Below are 26,747 nucleotides of genomic sequence, written 5' to 3' on the forward strand. Positions count from 1 at the left end.
TTCCAGAGTCCCCATTGTCTCTTGGTGACCTCCGACTCCATCAAGTTGCATTAAATTGCATAATTTATCTTAATACTTCCTGGAGCCTCCCTTTCATTTCCGAGCCTGGCTTTCTCCCCTATTTTTTTTTTTTTTAACTTTTTAAACTTCGGTGTGAGATAATCTCCTCTTCCGCTCTGCCCTGGCGCTCTATCGTGCAGGGACTTCTCACTTAGCATTCATCGTCTCTGTCCTTCCTTCTGCCCTGTGGTAACAACATTTAGCATTTATATAGTGCCTTTCCTCCTCGAAGTGCTGCACAAACTTATGGAGGTTTAATTGTCTTGCCCCCTCGGGCGCTGCTGGATTGGCTACCAGAGATCGGGACGCTGTGTCCAAGGCTCAGGCAGGGCGCCGCGGGCCCCGCAGGCTTCGCCGTGGGCTCCCCATTAATTCCGCAGGCGGGGCCTTCTCCGGGCCGAACGAGGGAGCCGTGCCCTGCAGAGGTGGCTGTGGAGCGTGCTCTCGCAGCTCAGTCCATCCCACCTCTAATCGATTTCTAAACCTGCACCCCACGGCCGCCCCGGGGAATGTGGCGCCTCGCACACAAGGAGGGCGGGGAATGGCCCAGCCCTCACACGCCAGCTGGGTGACTGCAGCGGTCAGGCACACGGGGAAGCCAGCTTGCTTGGAGAGGTTGGCCACGACACGGAGAGGCAAGATGTGTGCGCGGTGACCGGCAAATGGTCCGTCGAAGCGAGGCGTTCAAGGCCCAGCAGCAGGGGCTGATGGCCGGCAAGCGTCTGAGCTTGTTTAGAGTTGTTACTGCAGATACAGACGTGCTGAGAGCCCTCAATGGCTTGTGTTATAAGAAACAGCAAGGCAACGTCACAGTCAGATGTGAAGTAAGAGCCTCGCTACTGGGCTTCTTCCATTTGTGCTTCCTCTAGAGAAACTTTACTGAAAGAAATCACATGTCATTTTACCAGAATCTCATGATGTTTTCCACCCGAAGACTCTCTCACCCAGCCCCCCAGAGACCATACTCTCTGCAGATTTTGTCTCCATTTCTATTTCTTTCATTTTTAAACCTTGAAAATAAGTGTAAATAGACAACCAAACTGCAGACTAAACAGTTTCTAGTGGCTGCTCTTAATAATCACTGGCCCAACGGTCATGAGTTTGGGCAAACTCTGGGAGATGGGGAAGGACAGGGAAGCCTGTAGTGCTGAGTCCGTGGGGTCGCCAGGAGTCGGACACGACTTAGTGACTGGACAGCAGCAACAACTCTTAATAACACTGCTTGAGCTCATTATTGAAGAAAGAAAAAAGTGGGTATAGTGATCTACTACCTAAAACCCCAGTTCATTGGGAGCTTTTATTCTTCAGTTCAGTTCAGTTGCTCAGTCATGTCCAACTCTTTGTGACCCAAGGGACCACAGCACGCCAGGGCCTCCCTGTCCATCACCAGCTCCCGGAGTTTACCCAAACTCATGTCCATTGAGTTGGTGATACCATCCAACCATCTCATCCTCTGTCATCCCCTTCTCCTCTCGCCTTCAATCTTTCCCAGCATCAGGGTCTTTTCCAATGAGTCAGCTCTTCGCATGAGGTGGTCAAAGTATTGGAGTCTCAGCTTCAACATCAGTCCCTCCAACGAACACCCAGGACTGATCTCCTTTAGGATGGATTGGTTGGATCTCCTTACAGTTCAGGGGACTCAGGGGACTCTCAAGAGTCTTCTCCAACACCACAGTTCAAAAGCATCAATTCTTCCTGGCTCAGCTTTCTTTATGGTCCAACTCTCACACCCATACATGACTACTGAAAAAACCAAAGCTTTGACTAGATGGACCTTTGTTGGCAAAGTAATGTCTCTGTTTTTTTAATATCTGTCTAGGTTGGTCATAGTTTTTCTTCTAAGTAGCAAGTGTCTTATAATTTCATGGCTGTAGTCACCATCTGCAGTGATTTTGGAGCCCAAGAAAATAAATTCTGCCACTGTTTCCACTGTTTCCCCATCTATTTGCCATAAAGTGATGGGTTCAGATGCCATGATCTTGGTTTTCTGAATGTTGAGCTTTTAGCCAACTTTTTCACTCTCCTCTTTCACTTTCATCAAGGGGCCCTTTAGTTCTTCACTTTCTGCCATAAGGGTGGTGTCATCTGCATATCTGAGGTTATTGATATTTCTCCTGGCAATCTTGATTCCAGCCTGTGCTTCATCCAGCCCAGCATTTCTCATGATGTACTTTGCATAGAAGTTAAATAAGCAGAGTGACAATATTCAGCCTTGATGTTTTTTTTTCCCTATTTGGAACCAGTCTGTTATTCCATGTCCAGTTCTAACTGTTGCTTCCTGACCTGCATACAGATTTCTCAAGAGGCAGGCCAGGTGGTCTGGTATTCCCACCTCTTGAAGAATTTTCCACAGTTTATTGTGACCCACACAGTCCAAGGCTTTGGCATAGTCAATAGAGCAGAAATAGATGTTTTTCTGGAACTCTCTTGCTTTTTTGATGATCCAGCGGATGTTGGCAATTTGATCTCTGGTTCCTCTGCCTTTTCTACTTCCAGTTTGAACATCTGGAAGTTCACAGTTCACGTGCTGTTGAAGCTTGGCCTGGAGAATTTTGAGCATTACTTTGCTAGCGTGTGAGATGAGTGCAGTTGTGCGGTAGTTTGAGCATTCTTTGGCATTTGGCTTTTCTTTCTTTATTCTTATGTAGAGTGTAATATATTGATGAGGATATTGATAACTCTGAGGGGTGGCAAGTTCTGAAGAATCTTCTGAATCATTAAAGAAATATGAAATCACATTTAGATTAATTTTGTAGTGAATTGTATCTTTATTCTAACAACTTGGAAAATAGCATTTCTGTTACAGTACACGTATCACAAGTCTATGAACTGGACTTCCTGTAGGCCGGGCGTGCTGCATATGTTCCTATATGTTTAAGAACTGAGAAATGGCAGAGTGGTGCTTTTCTAGGTTGAATGTCTATTTTTAAAGGCATGCGACTGTTCCAGAGAGACAGGGGTGAATGGTAACACAGAGCTCTGGAGGGAATCCTTCTTAAGACACACACTCATGTCTGGGTGTCATAATGGTTTTGCAATGCTGGATGGTTAGAGTTTACAAGACCCAAGAACCAAATGAATCAATAAATGTGTCCTGTGAGCCCAGTCGTGTCTGGCTCTTTGTGACCCCATGAACTATAGCCTGCCCGGCTCCTCTGTCCATGGGATTCTCCAGGGAAGAATATTGGAGTGGGTTGTCATTCCCTCCTCCAGGGGATCTTCCTGACTCAGGGACTGAACCTGTGTCTCCTAAGTCTCCTGCATTGGCATACCACCAGCAATTAAGTTGCCTATAAAGGCTATAAGAAGTGCGCTGAGAAGTTTATTGATTTCCCAGAAAATAATCATGTTTTGACCTTGCTACAGTTCACACGGGACCCAACCATTCTTCCCAGCCAGGCCATGAAAGCACGAGCCGCCCCCTGCCCCCGCTGGGAATGTGCCTAGACTTTACCCCAGGGTTCTGAGCCACCCCGAGCCCAGCTGGACACACAAGGGTGATGCTGAAGTGTTCTTCCCAGGTAATCTTGGCTGGACTGGGATTACCTTTCCTTATAGATTTAACTCCAGAGCCAAGAGTGCTGCCCCCAAATGACCTGCAGCTCCAGCCTCATCCCGACTCTCGGTTCCTGGGGACCAAGTAAGTGCAGGTGCGTTAGCCCACGTTGTGCTGCTGTGAGGGAACAGGCAGGAAGGTGCAGGAAGGCCCGCCTGTGCTTCAGGCCGGACAGAAGCAGGAAAAGCACATGGCTTCCGGGGGCCCGGAGCATCGTGAGCACGGGCCACCCCTCAGGCTCACCCTGGTGTCGCTGGGGGCCCTGCAGCTGACAGGCTGCCGTCCTGAGACATTTCTGGGGACATTTCACAGACAGCATGTTTGGAAAGTGGAGCTCATCCTGCCCACTGCACCCAGCCCCCATCTGGGAGGCCATCTGTAGACAGACAGGGCTTCTGTCCCCTCCCCTGCACGGTCACCGTGCTGCTTTGTGAGGGCCCCCCCTCAATCCACAGCTGCCCCGCCCAAGGCAACGGGGCACCCCGAACTCAGATGCCCCACCCTGAAGGCGTGGGTGGGGGCGGCTTCAGGAGAGGCAGCCCGGGGTTGACCAGGTGGCCGGCCCTTCACGGTGTGGCTGGTGCTTCCTGGTCTCTGCGACATAGCACTGAATTGAGCAGCTTAGAAACAGCGGCAACACCCTCACTCCCTGCTCTGGACGCAGGTCTGGGCAGGGCTGGTTGCTCCTTCGGGGCTCAGGAGGGTCTCCCCTGAGGCTCCTGGTGGTGACCCAAGTCCCCGGCTCCCCAGGCATCACCCTGTCTCTGTCCACACAGGCCGTCTTCTCCCCGTGTCTGTGCCCCTGCGTCTCTTTCTGTGAGGACACCAATCCTATCGGATGAGGGTCCGCCCAGCTCCAGGGTGACCTCATCCTAACAGATCCCTCTGCAAAGACCCCCCCTCTCCAAGTAGGCTGTGTTCTGAGGTCTGGGCTCCACCTGTCTTCTGGGGGTGCAATTCAGCCCATGGTATCTGGCTCTCGGTTTCCCAGGTGGTGCTAGTGGTAAAGAACCCACCTGCCAATCCTGGAGATGCAAGAGATACAAGTTTGACCCCCGGGTCGGGAAGACCCCCTGGAGAAGGAAACAGCAGCCCACTCCTGTACTCTTGCCTGGAGAACCCCGTGGACGGAGGAGCCCGGCGGCTGCAGCCCACGGGGTCGCAGAGAGAAGGGCGTGCCTGAGCGACGAGCACGCAGGCACGTCTGGTTCCCAGGCTCTCAGCTGTTGGACTCTGAGGGCCCCGACCTGGAAAGAAGGCGCTGCACTGGGTGGTCCTCACTGAGAGCCTCTGGGCCAGCGGGAGACAGAGGATGCACTGGGTGGTCCTCACTGAGAGCCTCTGGGCCAGCGGGAGACAGAGGATGCACTGGGTGGTCCTCACTGAGAGCCTCTGGGCCAGCGGGAGACAGAGGATGCACTGGGTGGTCCTCACTGAGAGCCTCTGGGCCAGCGGGAGACAGAGGATGCACTGGGTGGTCCTCACTGAGAGCCTCTGGGCCAGCGGGAGACAGAGGATGCACTGGGTGGTCCTCACTGAGAGCCTCTGGGCCAGTGGGAGACAGAGAAGCTCACTTGTCCTTGACTTGCTTAAAAGGAAAGTGAAGACTTGCTTCTCTCCCTTCCCCCAGGAGACACTGACCCCCAGGTAACCGGATGCCAGCATCTCAGCACAGCTCTGCCACTCCAGCCCTGAGATGACTTATTAGACTCATGCGACCATAGAGGGCCTCACATGGGACCCAGTGAACGCCTCCTACCAAGCCAGTCTGCTCACAGGTGACTCCCTGAGACTGAAGTTGTAGGCAGCGCTGTCAAAAATTTATTCAATAAAAATAAGTTTGCAATACTCCTTAAGGAGCCTGTTGTGGTCCTGGCTACACCGTTTATGATAACAGATCCAGGGCATCTAAAATCTCTGTTTCTGATCTGGACCAGCTCTGGCCAAGACTTCGTGGCTTGACTTTCTATACACATGCACCTGCTGTCATGTGTCAGGATCGCTGTAAGCGTCCATCTTCAGCACAGTTGTCCAGGGAGGTCCTCAGAAAGCCCAGGGTCTTCCTGGAGCACCATCAAATATTTCTCGTCACCGCTGACTCTCCCATGTGGCATCCCCCCATCGGAATATACAGCAATTTGTACAAGGCTTAGCACCATCTGCCTGGGGAGGTAGCCTCTCCTTTCTGTGCCTCTGAGTGGAAGGGACTGGACCACCACCAAGCTGTCCAGCCTGGGTGACAGGGGCCATGGATGGTTGCACATGCGCACAAAGATGGACCTTGAGCAGCTGCGGGGGTGGCCGGGAACTTGGCTGTCCACCCAAATCTACCATCCAAATACTGTCCTTTTTATGTGCCAGGGACAGGCCAACAGAGCCCTGGGCTGGTGGCTGTCAGGGTCCCCTGGAGGGCAATGCTTCTGATTTGATTCCTAGCCTGATTGCTTCAGGCCTGACCCAAGTTCTGCACACTGTTGGGTCTGTTTCGTATTCAATCCACAGGCATTCCATAAACATCCATTCCCAGACCCGCCCCATGCATCCTGCTTTAGGCCCAGTGACACTGGGCTGCCCAGGAGCTGCAGAGTCTAACCTCGGGAGAGACCAAGACGGAGGCCAAGAGGATTGTAGCAGAGCAATTCGGTGGGCAGCTGAAGACGCCACCCAGAGTCACCGGCAGGAGCAGGCCCGCGTGATCTCAGTGGGGTGACTGGGAAGGCGACCTTTGACCTGGGGCATGACCACTGGAAGAAGCCAGCAGGTAGACAGCAGACAGCAAAGGCCTTCCTCTGGGGCGGCACAAGCCTCTCGAAGCCCTCCTGGCTGGAGGGGGGCTTGGGGAACCGTACTAAGCAGGTTTCCCCTGCATTGGAGTGAGAGGAACTGGGCACTGAGACGTCTGCACCCACTGAGCACACAGCCAGCCTGTCTGGGGAACCAGGAGCTGCCGCGACTTCCTCCGCGGTGTGAGATCTGCCTGTTTCCTCGGGTCAGGCGCTCATTCACAGCATTCCGACCAAAAGCAAAGCCCTGCTACGTGACAGAGTAAATAATGTGCCCAGAAGTGGGATTCTGAAATATGGAGCTGAGATTGACAGTAATAATTTGTATTTGTGGACTGCTTTTCCTCCTTGACCTTGGAATATTGCTCAGCAGAGCAGGGAAGCCTGTGTGTTTTACACATCCTCACAGCAACCCTGTGAGGCAAAGTGGCTAATGATAGTAATAGTGGAAGTAACAGCAGCTAATGTTTACCGAACGCTGGCGGCAGCGGGGCTGCGCACGCGTGAGGCGGTGCATACCTATGCATTTATTAATGCAGGCTGGGTACAATGGCTATAATGTACACACTATGCTGGCTAATATGCTCTCAGTCAACAAATATCTACTGACCACCTACTACGTGCCAGGCCTGCTCAAGTACCTAAGTGAACAACTAGACAAAACCTCTGCTCTCACAGTTTACTCAATTTCCTTTAATCCTCACAAGAACTAGCAAACACTCGCTGTTATTATCTCCATTGTAAGCTGAGATTTCAGAGACCTGGAGAGCTCGGGTAGCTTTTCAAAGTCACACGACCAGCAAATGTCAAAGCCAGCACTGCCTACAGGGTGCGGTATGGGGGGAGTCCCTCTACATTGCAAGGTGGAAAGACCTGGGATTCAGTTTCTCCAAGATCACAATGTAGGGGCAGCTCCCGAGGATGGCCTAGTCCTGCCCGTCTTCACATAACATGAGCCCCAGGTGCCTCCTGGGGCACAGGAAGTGCAGGGGACACCCAGGGACCTCAGAGCAGGGACACAGGAAGTGCAGGGGACACCAGGGACCTCAGAGCAGGGACACAGGAAGTGCAGGGAACACCCAGGGACCTCAGAGCAGGGACACAGGAAGTGCAGGGTGACACCCAGGGGCCTCAGAGCAGGGACACAGGAAGTGCAGGGAACACCCAGGGACCTCAGAGCAGGGACACAGGAAGTGCAGGGGACACCAGGGACCTCAGAGCAGGGACACAGGAAGTGCAGGGGACACCCATGGGGCTCAGAGCAGGGACACAGGAAGTGCAGGGTGACACCCAGGGGCCTCAGAGCAGGGACACAGGAAGTGCAGGATGACACCCATGGGGCTCAGAGCAGGGACACAGGAAGTGCAGGGTGACACCCAGGGGCCTCAGAGCAGGGACACAGGAAGTGCAGGGGACACCAGGGACCTCAGAGCAGGGACACAGGGAGTGCAGGATGACACCCATGGGGCTCAGAGCAGGGACACAGGAAGTGCAGGGTGACACCCAGGGACCTCAGAGCAGGGACACAGGAAGTGCAGGGGACACCAGGGACCTCAGAGCAGGGACACAGGGAGTTCAGGGTGACACCAGGGACCTCAGAGCAGGGACACAGGAAGTGCAGGGGACACCAGGGACCTCAGAGCAGGGACACAGGAAGTGCAGGGGACACCCAGGGACCTCAGAGCAAGGAACACAGGAAGTGCAGGGGACACCCAGGGGCCTCAGAGCAGGGACACAGGAAGTGCAGGGGACACCAGGGGCCTCAGAGCAGGGACACAGGAAGTGCAGGGGACACCAGGGACCTCAGAGCAGGGATGCAGGAAGTGCAGGGCGACACCCAGGGACCTCAGAGCAGGGACACAGGAAGTGCAGGGGACACCTGGGACCTCAGAGCAGGGACACAGGAAGTGCAGGGGACACCCAGGGGCCTCAGAGCAGGGACGCAGGAAGTGCAGGGGACACCTGGGACCTCAGAGCAGGGACACAGGAAGTGCAGGGGACACCCAGAGGCCTCAGAGCAGGGACACAGGAAGTGCAGGGCGACACCCAGGGACCTCAGAGCAGGGACACAGGAAGTGCAGGTAGACATCAGGGACCTCAGAGCAGGGACACAGGAAGTGCAGGGCGACACCCAGGGACCTCAGAGCAGGGACACAGGAAGTGCAGGGGACACCCAGGGACCTCAGAGCAGGGACACAGGAAGTGCAGGGGACACCCAGGGACCTCAGAGCAGGGACACAGGAAGTGCAGGGGACACCCAGGGGCCTCAGAGCAGGGACACAGGAAGTGCAGGGGACACCAGGGGCCTCAGAGCAGGGACACAGGAAGTGCAGGGGACACCAGGGACCTCAGAGCAGGGATGCAGGAAGTGCAGGGCGACACCCAGGGACCTCAGAGCAGGGACACAGGAAGTGCAGGGGACACCTGGGACCTCAGAGCAGGGACACAGGAAGTGCAGGGGACACCCAGGGGCCTCAGAGCAGGGACGCAGGAAGTGCAGGGGACACCTGGGACCTCAGAGCAGGGACACAGGAAGTGCAGGGGACACCCAGAGGCCTCAGAGCAGGGACACAGGAAGTGCAGGGCGACACCCAGGGACCTCAGAGCAGGGACACAGGAAGTGCAGGTAGACATCAGGGACCTCAGAGCAGGGACACAGGAAGTGCAGGGTGACACCCAGGGACCTCAGAGCAGGGACACAGGAAGTGCAGGGGACACCCAGGGACCTCAGAGCAGGGACACAGGAAGTGCAGGGGACACCCAGGGGCCTCAGAGCAGGGACACAGGAAGTGCAGGGGACACCCAGGGGCCTCAGAGCAGGGACACAGGAAATGCAGGTAGACATGAGGGACCTCAGAGCAGGGACACAGGAAGTGCAGGGGACACCTGGGACCTCAGAGCAGGGACACAGGAAGTGCAGGGGACACCCAGGGGCCTCAGAGCAGGGACACAGGAAGTGCAGGGGACACCTGGGACCTCAGAGCAGGGACATAGGAAGTGCAGGGCGACACCCGGGGTCCTGTTGCAGGGACAAGGGAAGCAGCCCTTTGTCTCAGCAGTGGCACTAGATGATACTAGATGCCCAGGCATCCCGACAAGCCACCGAGGCTCTCAGCTTGTTCTCCCTATGTCACTGTGCTGTGGGAAGGTGCACTCCAGCCTGCAATGCGAGAAGAAGCGAAGGTTTCCACGGCGCTAACCATTTCAGGGCCCAGACAGCAGTCAGAACTGGAACAAAGCGGTGTGTGTCTTTCCAATGACGGCTGTCTCCTTCTCCGGGGACCGGCGGCCTCATGGCCTGGGAACATCTTCTCATGGGACAATTTACAACCATTCAGTTTTTCTTTCCTGGTTAAACCTGGTAATCAGATACACAGAGAAAACCCCAGCCTCATGTCTCTCAGAGGAATTGCAAGGAATCCTACTGTTGCAGCCTCAGATGCAGGAACAATGAGGTCCTGGGACTGTGACGAGCACTGGGCTCCGTGCCCTCAGACGTGGGTGGGGCCCGGAGTCAGCGTTGGGTCATCATTCGTGGGCACAGGTGTCCTGGCCAGGACAGGGCTGGTGGTGCTTGCAGGCTCTTCTCTGTCTCCTCCTTTCCTGGATGTCTGGATGTATACCAGGTAGCACCCCCACACTTCGTAGCTGCCCCAACATTTCATGGCGTAAAAGGATGATTGTCTAGTTAACTCACAGTTCTGCAGTTTGGGGGTTTATGTGGGGGGTGGGGGAAGGTCCGCCCTCACACGTCTATGCTCGGACCTGCTCTCTCCCGCACCTGCAGCCTTGGCTGGGACACATGCTGACATAGACTTGGTTCCCTGGCCCCTCAGCCACCAGCCCGCTGGTCTGGCAGTTAACAGGGATTTGGGCAGAAGGTCAAGGATGAGGGGAGATGCACACAGCGCCCTGGGGTCCTGGGACTGGCTCAGGGTCGCTTCTGTGCAGGTCAGAGCCAAGGCCAGTTCACCCTCCAGGAGGGGGCGGTGGTTTCAGCCTCTTTCTGGGAAGACCTGCCCCATCACCAGCCAAGAGGGGGGGCTTCAGGGAGGGGCTGTCCTGGGGTAGTTTCTGCAAAGCTTCCCCCAGGCCCCCTGTCCCCACCTTGTTCCTACCACCTAGCCAGAGGTCTTGCAGATGCAGCCCCCTGGGTTACTCCCGCCTCCCCAAGTCACCCAGACACTCCTGTCACCCTGACTCTCCTGGGGGTGCCTCACCCCCCACCACACCCTAGTATCCCTCACAGGGGTCCCTAAAACAGGACTTAACTCCAGACCCACCAACCTTTGTGCCAAAACCCATGGAGGCAGATGTGTTTTAGAGTTTAGAATTTTTAGGTTTCAAAATAATACGTCTGTATGTTATATACATATATGCATATATGTACCCATATATAGCACAACCGGCTTCCCTGGTGGCTCAGATGGTAAAGAATCTGCCTGCAATGTAGGAGACCTGGGTTCGATCCTTGGGTGGGGCAGATCCCCTGGAGAAAGGAATGGCTACCCACACCAGTATTCTTATGTGGAGAAGCCCATGGACAGAGGAACCTGGCAGGCTACAGTCCACGGGGTCGCAAAGAGCCAGACACAACTGAGCGACTAACATCTTCATATAGCACAGCCTCTGGGCATCATTTTGTAATCAAGCACATTAATCTTTCTACTTTAAAAATATTGCTCTTCACACTTCGTAGGTAAGGACCATAAACAGCCCCACATGGCTAAAGGCCCTCCTGCCCCGTGAGCTAGTAGCTTTTGCCTGCCACCAATGAACTACAGCAGGGGAGGGACTTCGGTTTTCAGAATGTCTTGGACCCAGAAATGCAGAGAAGGGATTGGAGATCTTTTTCAACTTCTCCACAGACTGGTCTCCACAAGGGAGGAGCTGGACCATCTCCTGGCCCCATCCTGGCCCCATCCTCTTCTCTGTACTAAGTAGAGGGTCGGAAGCCAAGATACTCAGGACGGTTTGAGATAAATAAGCCGGCAAACAACCCCTGTGCAAGCCCTTGAGGTGTGTTCCCTCTGTAGGTGGTTAATTCCTCCTGTTCGAAACCAGTTCTCCTTAACTTCATTGTCAGCAGTTGACAGATTCTGACCCGGCCACATGTTCTGTTCATGCAGGGGACTTGCAGACCCAGACCCTCTGCACGTCCCTGGAAATCTATAGATACCTAGGTAATGACTGTGTTATATGGCATGTTGTATTTGGAAAGCTGGCAGATACCACTCAGGGCATGGCTAGGCGCCGGGAGGCAGGGCTGAGAGCAGCTAGAAGCCTTCTGGTCTTTCCCGGGCTGACTGACCGCCTCTCGTCTCAGCAGTCAGCGATGGCTGTGCTTGCTCTGAGCTTTGCTTTTCCGCACCAGTCGTTCAGAACATTTCCTAGATGTCCTCCAGGGCAGCCGCATGGTTCTTGGTTCAGGGGTTCCCAATCAAGGGGAGTGCTGCGCTTAGTCATTCAGTCGAATCCAACTCTTTGTAACCCCGTAGACTGTAGCCCGCCAGGCTCGTCTGTCCCTAGGGATTCTCCAGGCAAGAATAATGGAGTGGGTTTCCATGCCCTCTCAGGGGATCTTCCAGACCCAAAGATCAAACCCAGGTTCTTGCTTTGCAGGCAGATTCTTTACCACCTGAGCCACCAGGGAAACCCAAGAATACTATCCCTTCTGCAGGGGAACTTCCTGACTCAGGAATCAAACCGGAGTCTCCTGCATGACAGGAGGATTCTTAACCAGCTGAGCTGCCTGGGAAATACATGTACGTTGGGATGAGGCACACGTGACATGTGTGTGATTTGTGGTGTCAGAACAGCTTGAACACATTCTAGAGCGTTTCAGAAGGAACTCTCCCTTCTGCACAAGCTCCCCAGAGAGCATTTCCCCAAGAAAGGTGATTTGAACTGGAAAGCAAAGAAAGACAAAGGCATTTTGAGGCAAGGAAGTCTTGGAAAGTCTTTTCAGGTGGAGAGAAAAGCCTGTCAATGTCTGAACCTCCGATTTGGTGTGTTTGAAACATGGGGTGTTTATGGAGTCAGGAGCGGGACAGGTAGTTTAGTGTTCAGGTTGATTACCACATCAACTAAAAATAGGTAGCATGCTCAAAGCTAAATAAAAACAATTTTAAAGCAATCGGATATAAATTCAGTGCAACTGCTAATGTTAATGATACAAAAAGTGGAAGATCAAGTTTCCATCCTAATAGTAATAAGCATAATTTATTGCAGAATTACTGTGCCAAGGATTATTCTTTCTTTCCATCTGTCAGCTCATTTAGTCCTTGTCAAATCTAGATCCCCATCAGCATTACCATCATCCCTGATCAACAGATGAGGAAGCTGAGGTTCCAGGAGGCAAAGTAATTTTCTGACGGTCACACACAACTTAGTGACAAAGTCAGGAGCTGAACCGAGTCCTCTGGCTCCTGAGCAGACACAAGGCCCCAGCAGGGAACTGAAGTCTGCACCATGTGCAGTCCCCGTAGGAGGACAAGACACGTGAACAGCCTTAGAGGCGAACGTAGAAGAACAAACGCTATTTAACGCCAAAGCAAGGGGGACCAGCAGCATATGCTGGGGGCGGAGAGGGAGCTGAAAACTGCAGGAAGTGTTCGGAAGGGTATGTGCCTCTTTCCCCAGGATTATTATTTTAGACTCATTATCTGTTCTGTTTGTGCAGATAAGTTCTCCCAGAGCCGCATCTGAGGCATAAAAGCGATGAATAGATGACATTCTGCAAATGAAACTGTCCTTTTTCCTGTGGCAGCGTGTGTGTTTGGGTGCGGGTGCCCATGTGTGGAATTTGGGGGTGTTTGTATGTGTGTGTTTGGTTGGAACTTAACAATAAAGTGATCACAGCAAGTGGCTCGCCTGGGGGCAGGGGGTGAGAACCGTTTGCAGAGTGTGGAGATTTCTCGATTGTTTCCCATGTTGCGGAAAGTTGAGCTGCGTTGGTAAACTGCCAGCTGGCAGGTGGGACAGGCAGCTCTGTCCCAGTCTCCGGGCGCAGCGACTCCGCTGCGTTTGTAGCTAGATTAATTAGCAAGTATCTGATAAAAGCAGAGGCGACGTATTTCTTGTTCTGGAGGTGTCACGATTATGTGAAGTTGTTACTTTAGAACCCAGAATGAGCAGTAAGACGCAGAACGGCTTTGGTGCTGTTCAGCCCTGCAAGACAAGGAAGCAGCTGGGAAACCAGGGAGCCTGCTCGAGGCCGCGGCCGGGCCAGCGGGGTTCGTTCAGCGTCGTGAGGACAAGTGAAGTCAGAGGGCATCCCCAAGGAGGAGGCCCTACCCCTGGCGCGGGAGAACCCCAACCTGCGAGCCCGGCGCCCAGCTGAGTGACTGTTCCCTGTGAACCTCAGCGTCCACAGCGGCTCTGGCTCACGGGGGCCACCCGCCGGACCTGACATGAGCGTTTGGAAAGTACAGTGAGCCCCTCTGCGCTCGTGTGACTGGGCTGGGAGGGCGGTCCAGACCACGGTGTCTGTGGCCAAATTACATTCCACTTTCTGCGCCTCGAAAGACGGCGTGCTGTTCCTTCTTCTCTCTGCTCAGCCCACGTCACACACAAGCTTGTCAACCGCCCTTCTGCTCGTCCACACATACATGCACAGACATGCACAGTAACACACATCACAGCTACACCTGCGTGCTCACACACACACACACACACTCGCTCAGAACGGCCCGTTGAGAGGACTTCCTGGGACTGCAGACTGTTCTCTCTGCGCTGCTGGCTGTGTCGCCTGCCAGCAAATGAGCTGGTGACGGGGAAGGGGGGGGTGGACTTTTAATGTAATTGGAATGTAATTATTTCCAGTTCCAGGCCTGGCTTATGGCTGCCAGGCTGGCCAGCCTGGCCCTGAGATGGAAGCCCCGAGGGGACGGGACTCTGTTTGCCTCGCCTCCTTCCGTCCTGCGCGGGGTCTTACAGATGTGCTTGTCCACTGGGTGCCTGAGGCCATCAAAGGGCAGGGCTGGGCCACTTGGAGCCGCCTGGACGCTGTTACCGCCCCCATCCCCGTCCAGGCCTGCACACCCATGCTGAGCGCTGGCCACCTAGTAAAGAGGCCGCCTCCGCCGCAAGCAGCGTTCCAGTTATTGCTGTTGTCTGGGGGGCAGGTCACAACCCCACCCCTCGGGGGCTTCCCAAAGCCGCACGCGCTTCTTCCCCGCCAGGGCCCAGGGAGACAGCTCCTTCCTGCGTTCACCCGGAGGGAAAAGCAGGACTCCGGTGCGTCATCATCTCCCTTATCACAGGTTCACATGGCGTCCTCAGCGTCCTGGCGCCCGGCTCCCTCCACCCCGCCGGGTCTCAGCTTCCGCTGGTTCTGACCCCCGCCACCCACCCCTCCAGTCTCCCCACGCTCCTCCCCCTCCCCGGGCTCCTCTGGCGATGGGGCGTCTCCCCGGGCTGGCAGCCCGGGCCATGGGTGTCATTTTTGGTAGAAACTGACCACAGGCAGGACCGGTGCCGCGTGTGGTCAGACGCCACGCGTGTTCGGGGTGGAAACACACGCCAGCGGCTCCGTGGGGTGGGCAGGACACGCTGCGCCCCTCGCCGCTGCGGTCACTGAGATCGTGTGACCTGCGCCCGCGGACGGGCCGCTGCCGCAGCCTCCCCGTCCTGTTGGTTCTTCTCAGGCGAAGTCCGGCAACCGCATGTTTGGAAGGAAAACTGCCCGAGAAGCCTGACCCCCAGCGCGCCTGCGCGGAACCAGAGGCCAACCGGCCTCCGCGGCCTCGGCTGGGGTCCGCTGACCGCTCAGACCGGAGCGGGAGACACGCGGCCCCAGGAGAGCAGGCCCGTCCGCGGGCCGACCCCTCAGGGCACACCAGCCTGTGCGGGGCCGCCCTGCTTGCGGGGGCCCAGGCCCCTAGTCCCCCGCGGACCCCCGGGAGCTGCCGCGGGGCCTCCAGGACCTCCCGCTGCAGCCCCGCGTCTCCCTCCCCGCCTGGCCCGGCCTCGGCCCCACCTCGGCCCCACCTCGTCTCCGTGTTTGGGTCCCAGCCTCCCCCTCCGCCTCCACCCGCCTCCCCCAGGCCCCGCCGAACAAGGGCAGTGATGGGGACCCGGGAGGGTGTTGTCAGCGCTGTCTGGGCTTACAATGGCCCCGGCCTGCTGATTGGCAGCTACTTACACTCAGCCTCCCACTGAGCTATTGGCGAGCCTGCCTGTTCTGTGCAATTTTAAACTGCTCCTGGCCTGAATATTAATATGTGAGGTCCAGTACATGGAGAAAAATAACGGTGTTTAAACCCCCTTGCTGTGGGATCTCTGCACAGCAAGGTGATTCTGAAGTCCCGGAAAGGTCTTAGTCAAGGCGACCTGAGGCGGAGAGGTGAAGGCTGGGGTTTGCTCCGTGTGTGTTCATATTTCTTCATGGGCCCGTCCCAGTGAAGACGCTGAAGGGACTCCGCTCACATCCACATAAAGCGTGATTGTTGCTTAATCTTTTCTCTTTCTACCCTAAGTGCATTCAGACGGCTTGTAAAAACTTGTCACGGGAGGGATGGTTGGAACCAATTATACATAACAGGTCATTCTGCACGTCTTTGAGTGTGAAACAACTCTTGCTTTTAATATCATCTTGTTGTGTGATTTTTTGAAGGTAAATGGTCCAGAATGTAAGAAAGCGTGATTTTTTTTCTCATTTAAAAAGATTAGGTCTCATCTTTCCATCTGCAAAATCAACAGGTTTAAACGTCTGAAAGACCAGCATGGGTGGTCAGGGTTGGAATGTGGGCTGGACTCTGTGAAGGCCACCCGTGGCCCCAGAGCTGGGCAGTGTCTGGGACTCATGGGGTCTGTCGCCCCAGCCTAGCCCTCCCCAAGCCCTCCTGTCATCTACCCTCAAGGGTGGACCCTGCAGCCCATCCCCCAAGTTCCTCTGATTGGCCTCCATCACATCAGGTGGAGTCTGTCCACCTGACCTCCCTGTGGGTGGCACCCTTGCCCACTGCCTGAGGGTGCTGGTCAGCTGTCTCTGCTAAGTTCGTTTTTCCATGTAGCCATCGGTCCTCCTGGGATGAAAGCCACCCTGCACAGTCCAGGCTGAGGGAGAAGAGGGTGAAATAGTCGCATAAATTCCACAAATTGTTTCACATTCCTTTGCATGAGAGACATGTCTCTCCACCCTTATCTAATAGTTTTTCGATTATTTGTTTACATCACTTGCTGTGATCACATCCTTTTTAAACAACTACCACTCATGAATAACGCTTATGAGGTACACACCGCATGCTCTGAAATGGTCTCTCATTTGCTAAAAACAAGCAGGAGTCTAGGGAATGATCCTTAATATATTAACATGTTGATTTCCTTAAGTACCTTCTAGAAAGAAATGTGTGCATTTAAAGCCACATATCCCTTTCCATAATCTCATTTTATGGTGCTCATTATTCACACACACACCACAAAACTAGTCTTAGGGATAGTTTCTTGATATTTACCTGCCTCTCTGACATACAGTTCAATCACTCATGTTGGGAGTTTACAGCTGTGTGAGTGAAAGGCAAATCTGCAGAACATGATACCATTCTATGTGTTTGGTAATTCGTTCATCCCACCTATTTTCATGAGTTTTCAGTGCTGGGAATGAGGCGGGAAACCAACCGGCAGGTATGTCTCCCTGGGAGCCCCACTGCAGCCCCGGCGGGCCGGCAGCCAGGCCTGTGTGCCAGCCGCTCAGTCCCGTCTGGTCTGTGCTGCCCCAGCGACTGTGGCCCGCCCGGCTCCTCCGTCCGTGGGACTTCCCAGGCAAGAGGACTGCAGTGGGTAGCCGTTTCCTTCTCCAGGGATCTTCCCGACCCAGGGGCTGAACCCGCATCGTCTGCATTTCCTGCACTGGAAGGCGCATTCTTAACCACCATGAAACCAGGCACCTGTGAGTAAAGAAGGGGAAAAGGCCGTTGCCCCAGGAGAGTAACGGGCTGGCGCTGTGCGTGGGGCTGTGGCGTGGATGCGAGTACGGGGCGCTTTCTGAGATGTGTGGCCGGCACGCGCTCTTCAGTCACTTCACTCTTGAGCCACCGTGGCAGGCGTCGATGTGTAATGGTGTCTTTGCATTCAATTTGTAGGTAGAAACAGAGCACAAATGCTATAGGTATTCCCGGTTATATGTAATTAGCAGCTCTTAGAGATTTACAGACCTGCTCATGACCTGTAACAGCGTATCACACCCCCTCCTTCAACAGCCCAGGGTAGGAGGGACAATTAGGGAGCTCGGGGACCACGGTCAGCTCCAACCCAGGGAGGGGCATTTCAGGGTGAGAGGCGGCGAGAGCAGGTCTGAAGCTCTGAACTCGTAAGCGGTTAAGTGCTGAGGAGTCGGAATGTGGATCTCAGGACTGTGCTTCCACAGCAACAGAACTCACGGGGACAAAGGCTGGCTTCTTGGGGAGCCACCCTGACCCCCTTCAGGTGCCTTCTGGGAAGCATTTCAGTGCAATGTCAGATGTCTGGCCGCCGAGGTTGCAGTGGCCCCGGGCCCCTACCTGTTGGGATTGAAGCGCTGACTCCGATGCTACTGTGACAGGGGAGGACATTTCCCTGTTGAGGCCCCTCTCGACCCCTAACAGGGAAGCACGTTTAAAGCCCAACTTCACCCCCCGTTTTCCAATCCAACTGACCGGCACCCGACATGAGGCTCTTCGTGTGTGGAGCCCACCTTCAGCCAACATGGGCTCGGTCAGCACAGGTTAGTCCCACCTCATTTCCAGGGTGAGCCCCCGGAACCCCACCTTCTGGAGGCCCCGGGGTGGATGGGGAGCGACCCTCCCTCTCTAGAGCTTAGAGTCTAGTGAGGAACGCAGACATTGCCCAAACCTTCGCATTCATCACATGCACCAGTCCACCCACCCTCCAGCAAGTGTGAACAGACCGTGGGCTGGGGTCCCGCAGGGCGGGCAGTGAGTGCAGGAAAGTTCGTCCTGAAGCAGTGACGTGGGTGGGAGCCCCAAAATAACTAGAAGATTCCAGGAAGGAGAACCGCCTGTGGAGGCTGTCGAGAAGCACCCAGGTGGATGGAAGGAGAAAGTCAGGCAGGACATGAGGGGACCCCCCCACGCCAGTGTGAAGCTGACGCAGGGGGCTCCCCGGGCCCACGGACCCCAGCTCCCACACCGCTGCGCCCCCACGCTGCTCCCGCTGCCCCAGGCCAAGCGGGCTCCCCCTGCCCTTTGCACCTGCTCTCTGCAGACACCCCGGGCTCGCCCCCTCCCCGCTCCTGCTCTTGTTCAAAGACACCTCCCAGTGGGACCCAGCACCCTGCTCATCCTGACTGCTGCAGCCTGGGCCACTGTTGGCGAAGGACGTTTCTAACAGACCTCTGGCTTTCTCAGTTTTCCTTCCATGTCTGACTTCCCCTTGGAAGTTCGTCTCCGTGAGGCAGGCATTTCTCTGACTCTTCACAGATGTCGCCCTAGTGGCCGGAACAGTGTGTGGTTCTCCACAAATGCTGCAGAAAGGGCGACAGAGGCCCGGCAAGGGGCCTGTGGTGGGACAGTGACCCGGCGGCACGGGCAGAGGGACCGTCCACTGCAGCGGGGGCTGTGAGGGGAGCCAGGGCCGGCACACGGCCAGGGAGGATTTGACCCAAATCCCATTCGCTGCTCTTCCGGAGGCTGCAGTGTACATGTGGCCACAGTGAGAATACTGGCTGTAAAAGGACTTTTCGGACTTGCAGGCAAAAATAGCCCTTGTTTAAAAATTACATGAACTCTGGAGAAGAAGCCCCAGAATCGCATTTTTGAAGGTTCGACCCCATGACCTAACAGCAGTGCCTGGATCACGCCTCTGTGGGCAGAAGCAGGCAGCTCTCAAGGGCTGGCCATGCCTCCCAACAGCTTCAGGTAAGCCAGAGAAAGCCTAGAAACTCAGCAAGTTGAGTCCCACAGCATTGCTGAATGCAGCACTTAAGAAGCCCGGAGAACCCTGGGTGCGCCGGAATCAACGCAAGGATCCAGGTTTCACTGCAGAAAACAAGCTCCTTCCCCCAGAAGACGAGGAGGCCCCCAGGCCCTCGGCATAAACCGGAGGTAGCAGGGACTCGGGCCTCCAGGAAGGGACTGACCACTGCTCAGAGCTTGGGGATTCTGGGGGCAGAGCTGGCTTCGGGTCCTGAAGGTGGAATGACTTCCTGCCCGGGAGTCATGTGGATTTCCTAGGTCCGTCTCATAAAAATGCCCCCAGTCAGCACAGCAGTTATGGTCCCAAGGAGGTGACTGGTCCTGAGAGCGGGAATGCTGGCAGGAGACAGGTGTCCAGACTCTATTTATAGAAGTGTGTGTGTGTGTGTGTGTGTGCGTGCGTGTGTGTGTGTGCGCGCGCGTGTGTGTGTGTGTGCGCATGCGTGTGTGTGTGCACGCATGTGTGTGTGCGTGTGTGTGTGTGTGTGCGCGCGTGTGTGTGTGCACGTGCGTGTGTGTGCGCGCGCGCGTGTGTGTGTGCGTGCATGTGTGTGCGCGCGCGTGTGTGTGTGTGCGCGCGCATGTGTGTGTGCGTGTGTGTGTGTGCGTGCGTGCGTGTGTGTGCGCGCGCGTGTATGTGTGTGCGCGCGTGTGTGTGTGTGCGTGTGTGTGTGTGCGTGTGTGTGTGTGTGCGTGCGTGTGCGTGTGTGTGTGTGTGCGTGTGTGTGTGTGTGTGTGTGCATGCGTGCGTGTGCGCGCATGTGGTCTCAGGGGAAACTGTTCTAAACCATAGGGAAAAATAAGAAGGAAACACTCCCGCTGGAAAACTCTCAGACTGCCTGCATGATGAGGGTCAGACAAACATCCCCACGGGCAGTGGTCGCGATGCCTGTACCCTGCGGGGCTCCAAGTATGGTCTGCAGAGGCCTGGGGTCTCCCAGAGCTGACAGAGTGTCCACAGAGTCGGAACCGTTTGCACAAGTCAGGGCCAGCCTTGCCCTCCCTGCGGGGCTCACCTTGTAATGGAGCGGGGGAGGCCCGGGATGTGATGAGCTCATGTCACGTTGTAAGGCAAAAGGGGTGTGATGGACGTGAAACGGCACGTGTGCGCTGATGAAGGTGCCCAGCCTGGCGAGTCGCTGCGAGCCGCAGAAAAGGAAGATGATGCCTTGTGCCCTCCCCACATCCACGGTTCGGCTGGTGGCAGGTGAACCTGCAGGGCATTGGCACTCGAGAGCGGCCTTGCCCCCCTGGGCACCTCGCCCGTGCAGGGGAGAAAGCCAGGTCCTCTCAAGAATGTTCTGGACAGAGCAGTAAAGAGGGTGCATTTTATTAACCCTTGACCCTTCTCCCACGTCTTTTCAGTGCCCGCGTGACAAAGCTGGGGTGGGCACGAAGCCCCTCTGAAAGGCCACATTTGTCTCAGGGGAAAACTCAGTTTGCAACCCGAACCACCCGCTTTTCTTGGTAGAGCCTCATTTTTGCCTGAAGGGATATTTAATGGGAAACAATACTTCTGCAGACGTGGGCATTAGGCAGACGTTTTCGCAAAACATCACTTCAAAGAAAATAACGCAGCATTTATTGTCAATAAGAAAAATTGAATGTTCAAGTGAAAATTAGAACTTTGGAAAACTGATACCCGCCACTGAGAGCCTCAGATGTTCCGGTACTTGAAGACTTTTCCGCTGAGAACTGTGGTGGGTTTTAAATATATTGTCTAGTAAAATGTGCCAGCCTTTGGAAGATCTGTGTAACTCTAGGGCATCAATAATTTCCAAACAGTGGCACTCAAGATACAAAATCCTGCATTTAGAGGGCAAAACAGACCAACGGATGTTACAGTAATAGAGGAAGAGTTTACTGGTACGGCTTCAGGTTTCATAAGTAAGCACGGCTGAGTCTTGGTGGAGCCATGAAGCACACCCGCGGTTCTCTGAAAAGCTATTCAAACACTCCTCGCTTCCCCAACAACACACCTGCACGAGGCTGAATTTCCTTCACATGATTCAACCAAACAGCACGCAGCAGCCGCCGGGCACAGAGAGACGGGGCCCAGCTGTCCTCTTCAGCCAGGACTTCAGAGAGATGTGCAGAAATGTAGACCAGTGCTACTCTTCCCACTGATTATTTTTGGGAAAATATACCGTTTTCATAAAAATGTTGTTTGTATGAATGTGCACTGGGTTTATTGTGTGTGTGTGGTTTCAGTTGTGTCCGGCTTTTTGCCACCCCATGGACTATAGCCCACCAGGCTCCTTTGTTCATGAGATTCTCCAGACAAAAATACTGGAGTGGGTGTCATTTCCTTCTCCAGGGGATCTTCTCGACCCGGAGATCGAACTTGCGTCTCTCATATCTCCTTCATTGGCAGGTGTGTTCTTTACCACTAGTGAAGGATTTATTGTAGTTATTTTTAAATGGATTAAAGTAATTAATTGATGCAAACACATCCCTATTTTAATTTCTAGCATGGTAAACATCGATAGATACAATCCACAGACACAAGAGCTCTTTGTGTTTTCCGGCGATTAGTACAAAGGACTTTGGGGTCAAAGGTTTGAGAACACCTGATGCAATCTTACACAGGGGGTGGGAGGGAGAGTGTCACTGACGCAGGCTGGGGAGCTCACTGTCACGGACTGAACTGTGTCCCCAGAAGAGACGCCTGCGTTCTGACTCCTGGTGCCTGTGACCGTGACCTTGTTTGGAGATTGGGCCGCTGCAGAGCTAGCCGTGACTGGTGCTGCTGTGAAAAGGGGAAGTGTGGGCACAGAGACAGATACTCCGAGAAGGAAGACGATCGAGGACAGGAGAAGATGACCACGTGGCCGTGCGGAGCCGGCAGTGGACAGGAAGGAGGACACACCCCCTTGACTCTGGACTCTGCCTCCGGGCTGAGACCATCAGCTTCTGCCATGTGAGGCCACCCAGCGTGCGGCGCCGCATCCTGGCCAGCCGGGGACCCTCTGCCACTGCGTGCCCACGCCCCGAGCTGTACCGGCGTGAGTGACCACACCTCGGCCCCCAGGAGCCGCAGAGAAGTGGCCACCCGTCATCTAACACGGCAGGAACAGGAACTGCAGAGGAGCCGGGGCCTGAAGCCCGAGCCTGTCCTGTCTCCCTGGGCTGACTCCAGGGATGGCGACTGCTCCTCTTCCCAAACCCACTCCTGCGATGCCTCACGAGTTCACTCAGGTTGTTGTCTCCCGGAAGAACACGCCGCATGCTGAGGCAGCCTTTATCCTTTAGTGGAGGTGATCATACACATGAGGTCATTAATGACATCGGCCAAGTACCTAACGGTAAAGTTAATAATTACTGTTTTGACTGCCAAAACTTGTCAGCGGTTCCAGCCATCGGTTTTATCAACAAACTCAGGACAGGATTCAAGCGATACCCCGTCTCTGCTCCGCAGCGGTGGGTACTGGCCGGGGTGTGAGGTGATTGGGAACGTTCCTGCCCAAAGACGTGTGACCATGGGAGAGACACAGAAGAGGTGCCCTGGGGGGCTCGGCAGACTTGGGGTCTGGTCCGAGAGAACCGGGCAGGGGAGGAGACTTCAGCCGTGCTGGAGGCAGGTTTGAAGGCTGCCCGGGAACCAGCGGAAGCACAGAGGGGGTTCTCCCGCGATGCTCGCCCAGGGAAGGGGGCCTCCCACTGAGGCCTGTGTACCCCTCTCGCAGTTGCTCTGTTTCATCTTTGGGGGAGACCATGGTCTCTCCTCCTAACCTCCACTCCCCAGGCTTAGGAACCCAGACTTTTTTTTTTCCTTTTCCCTGAGATAGTCTACCTTACAGAAAGATTCTGAAAAAAAATCTTTCAAATTAATGCATTAATGATTTTTCTCAGGGGGAGGGAAATTTGACTTTTAACAGGAGCAAGAACAGTGTGTAACTGAAGCCAAATATGCAGCTCTCTCGGGACCAAATCTCGGTAGTCGAGGGGCAGCGGGAGGGGTCACTGTGAAAAGGGCCCTGACGTCCCAGTCTGCCTGCAGTGGGCATGGCTGGACCGAGCCAGACTCTCCACAGGGCGGTGTCCGCACCCCAGTCTGCCTTCAGCACACTTCCTAGGAAATTCTGCCTTTCACCTTCTGTTCTCCAGCTTCTAGCCTAAAATCGGAAACTCCCCAAACTGGGGTCTTTGGCACCGAGGGGTGGGGAGCTGTTCCTGAGAGCAGAGCCGCAGGGGTGGGTCTGCCCGGCCTGGCGGGGGGCGCGGCTCTCCGGCTGGCCTCCCGAGTCTAGGATTCACGTGTGACCCAGAAACTGGAGGAGCAGCGTCCGCTCAGCAAGCGCCCACCATCGGTGCGTGTTAGAGCCCGTGTCGGAGCGCGAGGTTCCGTTTCCGCTTCAGAACATGTGCATGGATCAGGAACCCGGAAGTTGCGCTTCTTTCCACCCAGCTAACCATTTTCAGATGCCTCGGTTGGGAGGCTGCTTTCAGGTGACGTCAGACAGGTCACCCGGGCCTCGGTGCTGGTCTGGGCTCCAGGGACCTAGGTCCTGCAGGGTCGCCCGACGTCCGCACAGGTCAGCAGTGAGCCGTCCTCCCCCCAGGGCCACTCCAGGGGGTGTGTCGTGATCGTTTTACCCGGCAGAAATCATGGAACTAGGCTGGTGGCGTAGCGGGGTGGATGGTAAGGGATTGATGGAAATGGAGAAGCCAGTGGTGAGATGCCTCTTCCCTGGTGACTGGTGTTAAGTGCACCAAGTCAGGCCATCCTTAGTGGTAACTGAGCCACTCACACCGCAGACCGAGTATTTCCTCCACACAGTTGGCTTGCCGAAGGTTCGTCCGTCTCCCTTACATAGAGAGCATGATGGGTTCTCACCTCTCCTCATCAGGAGGCTTTCAGTAGCCAGCCGCAGTCTCTAATGTCTGAGCTGAAAGGTGCTTTTATAACCCACTGTCTAGCTTCAGTCCTAGAAATCCCTTCCCTGGGCTCCTCACGGGGTGGTTCTGTTACCAGAGGTCAAGAGGAGTGACATCCTCTAAGTTTAGCCCCGAGTGGGCTGTCCTCGGAGCGCCGACCACAGCCTCCCGGTGCTGGAGGTGACACTGGACATTCTCTCCTGGACACTTCCTTCAGACGAAAGACAAGAACTGAAGCCCAGTGTTCTCAGTCTAGACACTTAGGATGTCTTCCTTAGGACGCAGTGCTAGCTTCTTCATTGAAGTTGGAATTCTTAGGTGATCTGCTGCTTTCAGTGCTGGAGACAGAGTCAGGGGTCGGCGCTACATTCAGTGACATTTAGTGACTTCATCTTCGATTGAGGAGAACGCTTGTGGCAGGTGTGAAAAGCAGGCTGCTGTGCGGGGTCTTTGGGGACCACTTAGGTGAGCAGTCGGCCTCAGCCAAGCTGCTGGTCATCTGCATGGATGGCTTCCCCACCAATGAGCCAGTGGCCGGAGACTTGATTCAAGGTGATGCCCACTGTGCTCTGACCATGACTTTTCACCAGCTGATGGACTGCCTGCGTGTCTGAAGGAGGGGCAGAGGCCTCTCCAGCCCTTGCAATGCCTCTTATTACTGAGGTCAGTGCTGAAACTGAAAAGTCAAAATAGACAAGGAATTAGAATTTGTCTCACGGATTTATTTTCTCAACAACTTGTGTGTAAAAGCAATGATGATGTCACCATTTGGAATCTGAGTTAAAATCTAAATTCAAGGTTATCACCAGCCAACAAAGGTACATGTACATTCAAAGCTATGATTTTTCCAGTAATCACATACAGATGTGAGAGTTGGATCATAAAGAAAGCTGAGCGCTGAAGAATTGATGCTTTTTGAACTGTGGTGTTGGAGAAGAGTCTTGAGAGTCCCTTGGAGATCAAACCAGTCCATCCTAAAGGAAATCAACCCTGAATATTCACTGGAAGGACTGATGCTGAAGCTGAAGCTCTAATGGCCACCTGATGCAAAGAGCTGACTCATTGGAAAAGACCCTGATGCTGGGAAAGATTGAGGGCAGGAGGTGAAGGGGACGACAGAGGATGAGATGGCTGGATGGCATCACCGACTCAATGGGCATGACTTTGAGCAAATGCGGCAGGGAATGCCACATTCCATGGAATCACAGAGTTGGACATGATTTAGAGACTGAACAGCCACGCCACCACCAGCCTGAGTAGGTGGTTGCCTTTCCCTTAGTCTGTGGATCGCAGTTAAAGTTATCACGCTCGTGATGGCTGACTTTTTCAGTGAGCAGCTTGGGTTCAGCTCATTTTCTATAAGTTGAAAAGCTTGTATTCCTTTACATTTGGCCGCCAAATGGGGAGACTGTTTAGACCATGATGTGAGGTACACCTTGTCCCATAAAATAAGACACACTTTTCCTAGTAGTTTTAAGTATAATTTTATAATCTGGTAAGTTTTCCTCCAATAGCAAATCTGATTTCAGTTGGTATAAAAGGAAATGAAATGATAAGGGAATATTTTGAGGCTGTGCTAGGACAGAATATTATGGATCCTCAGACTGAAGCTGTGGTCCTGCCTAACTTTCTCTCCTGAGTTGGGGTGTCATCAGAGGTTTCAACCTAGGTGCCTTCCTTTGCTAGAGACAAAAAATAAACTCCATCATCTCATTCTGACAAAGGGTTTTACTGGATGGAGGAAGGTAACATGCAAAAATAACTGGAAGGCTACTCCTTGGACTTTGCAGATGAATGTTCCATGGAGGAGGATGTTTAATTTGCATCAATTATGCAATTCCATTCTCTGAAATTGGAGGCTTTCAAACCGCTGGGAGCAGCATGAGCAAATGCTGGAATATGGCACAGTGCTGTGGGCAGGAACCACAGAAGGCAAGTGTGGGCAAAGAAAGATCTTGGGCTTTGTATCAGAGGCTCCTATGATGAGCAAGTGAGAAGAGCGAGCTAGTTACAGGGAAACCAGACGTGAGACGAGAGTGTAGGGCTGGGCCGCGTTTTCGCGGTTAGTGGAAGCTCATGGGATGGACGTGCGTGGCTGGAGGACCGGGTGGCACCAGGAACAACCAGAGGGCAGGCTTCTGCGGGACCGCACGCCGGCACTCATGGCCTGGTCAGCTGTTCCCCGAGGAGCTTGTGGACGGAAGAAGCACCCGCGGGAACTGTGAGGAATGCGGTGGGAAGCCGTGGGGCACAAGATGAAAAGGAGGCTATGCGGGGCCTAGAGCCGAGAAGGGCAGACACGTGCAAACATGGGGACACGAAGAGCCGTGCGTTCACAGGTACACTGCGCAACGTGGGGAGGACAGCGGTCGCAGCACATAAATCCAGGAGAGGGGAGAGGAGGCGCTTCCGTGCCTCTGTTCCCGGGCTGAGGAAGACTCTGTCTGATGAACTGCTTCTCCGCTTCAGGATGGTGGGGGACACGGATGTCGCATCTCGAGCCCAGGAATGTTGGTTCATTAGGGTGGGGGTCAGCCCACGCTTTCCTGGTGGGAT

The 26,747-nt window shown here is 54.6% G+C and overlaps 1 long non-coding RNA gene across 3 annotated transcripts in view; it reads left to right on the forward strand.

Annotated features, from left to right (window-relative positions):
• LOC122686931 overlaps nt 1-26,747 on the forward strand; it is a 304,515-nt gene that overhangs the window by 247,459 nt on the left and 30,309 nt on the right. For 2 of the 3 annotated variants that reach the window (XR_006338951.1, XR_006338950.1), the window contains 2 exons: nt 3,619-3,710; nt 5,247-5,371. The exons of the other annotated variant lie outside the window; for it this stretch is intronic. This is a non-coding gene — a long non-coding RNA (uncharacterized LOC122686931). Of the gene's footprint in view, nt 1-3,618; nt 3,711-5,246; nt 5,372-26,747 lie in introns of those variants that run through there. 3 annotated transcript variants of the gene reach the window in all.

Source organism: Cervus elaphus, chromosome 30 (genome assembly GCF_910594005.1).
Source record: "Cervus elaphus chromosome 30, mCerEla1.1, whole genome shotgun sequence".
NCBI lineage: Eukaryota > Metazoa > Chordata > Mammalia > Artiodactyla > Cervidae > Cervus > Cervus elaphus.